General features: G+C 36.6%; 1 protein-coding gene across 2 annotated transcripts in view; it reads right to left on the reverse strand.

Annotated features, from left to right (window-relative positions):
• Window positions 1–2500, reverse strand: part of LOC138054374 (uncharacterized) — a 12414-nt gene that overhangs the window by 6671 nt on the left and 3243 nt on the right. The window contains exon 1 of one of the 2 annotated variants that reach the window (XM_068900823.1): window positions 1–871. This exon is cut by the window's left edge and continues 5569 nt beyond it. The exons of the other annotated variant lie outside the window; for it this stretch is intronic. The gene's annotated coding sequence lies outside the window, so the exon portion shown is untranslated. Of the gene's footprint in view, window positions 872–2500 lie in introns of those variants that run through there. 2 annotated transcript variants of the gene reach the window in all.

Below are 2500 nucleotides of genomic sequence, written 5' to 3' on the forward strand. Positions count from 1 at the left end.
CACTAAAAAGTCAATTGCATAAACCAGTATGAATTAAAATGTGTTTGAATTGAGTAATATATTGTTCACTTGCGGATTTTTGCCCTCAAATACTTTTTTCAGTCACTTTTAATACTTTTGAAGGATAACTTCGCATTTTTTAAAGCTTTTCAAGCTACAAAGCCGAAAATTAGTGAGTTCGACGATTCTACATGAATAATTAGCATCAGCTTGCGTTCAAATTTCGCGTCATTTAGCTCGCTCAGGTTACAAACATTTCTGATATTTTCGGAGGGAAGCGTTCCGAGTTCGAGCATAAAACTTCACAGAGAAAATGAATAATAGCAATATTTGAAGAATATGAAGTAAAAAATATATATAAATGAGGTACCAGGTACATTTTTATCGCGTCAAATATCACCCATTTTCCGCCGCCATGTTATGCGGTCTTTGAGGATGTTCTTTAAAGAGCTTAGAAAATCACAATTTTAACATTTCCGTAAAAAGTCTTCAAGAAAAATGAACAGGAATAGTTGTTCTTAATTTTTGTCAAGTTTGGTGCCAATTGAATTCATTGAAAGACTTCACCGTTGCTTGGTTCTCGCAGCAAATTTTGGACAATTTGTCACACAGAAAACCGCACTTTAACCGCGTTTTCAATTTTCGCAAATTTCCAAAAAAAAATAAGAATCGCTGGAACTTTTAAATGTGGTTCTTGAAAATAGTTCACTAAAGGGTACCTTTGGGCAAAATATGAGCTATCCGCCAAAATGGTCGTTGACGGACGATTCTCGATTCTTACAGGCAGCCGTTCTTAGGTCTAAATGTTCTCAAGTGGAAAGACAGTTTTAGTGCCACAAACTATTCTTAACTGTTTTGGGCTACGGATGCCCAGGATAGATGCAGAAAATCGGTTAAAAGGTGGAGTCTGTATGTACGTGAATTCACCTTTAGCCTAAAAACACTAGTAGCATATCTGTTGCAACAGGAACCTGAAAGGAATGATTACGACTCATGAAAGAATGATAAATGTCCGCATTCTTTCCGACCAAATATATTAGAGGGATAGCTTAAGTGCCTTATTGCTAATATCCAACTTTCCAACCTCTTTCAACTGAGTTTGGCGGGTAAGAACTTAATGCACTTTCTCCCCTCGATATCTGAACACATGTGATAAAAAGCGATACATACACTTTTGACCTAATACCGACGCTTTCGACGTACCTTTCTAAATGAAGGCTTTGAGGCCATTTCATCCAATACATTGTACTCATTTCATTTTCCAATAAACTGCACTCATGAGTTTAAATATCTTGCCTAGAATAGCTATTCTAATTCTGAGCGACTATCTAAACTCGTAAAATAAAAATATTGTTGTTGTATCAACTAGGCTTGCTCTCCAAACGACTGGGTGTCAACATGTTCACTAAAATGGAACATTAGTTTAAAAGAAACAAGACGCCTCCAAAGGCGTATCCGTGGAATGCGCAAACAGTTGACACAAATTGTCGACTTACAGTGAACTTCAAGTACAGGTAAACTTCGGAAAATGGCGAGAGATTACCAGAAAGATACATCTGTAATATAACTTGAAGTTGTCTGTTGTAAAAATTCATTATTAATGTTACTAAATTTGCAAATGTAAACAAGGAAGCCTTATCAGCGGGTTCTCGGGATACGGGATCTTTCATTTATTTACTTTTTGGAATGAGACTTGATTTAACTCCTACAGTTTTACTTCCTTCCTTAACTACGTTCATCCAAAAATTACAAGATCAGCCTTAAATCATCCGAAAAACTTATTACAGATCACAGTTCAACAACTTATCATCCTGGGCCAGTTGTTCAAAAGCCGATTAATGCTAATCTCAGGTTAAAAATGAACAAACGAGTTTTATTCTCTACTCCCAAATGCTTTTCAAGGCTGACATTCCGTGAAACTTTACATTAGAAGAAGAAGTCAATAAGCACAGGAAACTTTCACCAAAAAGTTGAAAACATGAAACAAAAGTTTACGCTAATCCTGGGTTAAGGTAATCGGCTTTCGAACAACCGGGCTATGTATTCGAATTCCGGTTCCGTAATCCTGGTTTAGTTTCTTGCAAACTGTTTAAATCTGCCGTGGCGAAGACGAGAAGACAACATGTGAACTCCATTTCTCAGAATGCTCAAAAATGTAAAATTCCGTAATTGCGCGTTCTATAGTCCAGTCTAAAGTTCTAGTTTTACAATTCCATAATCTTGATTTCAGTATTAGAGTAACTTGGTACCAAACGTTTCACAATAACTTGAAATCTCGTCAAGGAAAAAGCTTAAATCCAGTAGTCCAGTCTGGGTTAAAATCGCCAAAACTCTTTCTATTATCGTTTCAAAACTAAGCGTATACTCTGAGCTTCAGACAGCTTTCCAAAACCAATTTGCATTGAATTCAAGCCCTTTCCGGCGGGGTTAGTAACTGGATGGGAGACGCCTAAAGATGCAACTTGCTGTCAGGAACATACGACCAAAAATTCTATTTTAA

This window comes from Montipora capricornis, chromosome 6 (genome assembly GCF_036669925.1).
Source record: "Montipora capricornis isolate CH-2021 chromosome 6, ASM3666992v2, whole genome shotgun sequence".
Classification (NCBI taxonomy): Eukaryota; Metazoa; Cnidaria; class Anthozoa; order Scleractinia; family Acroporidae; genus Montipora; species Montipora capricornis.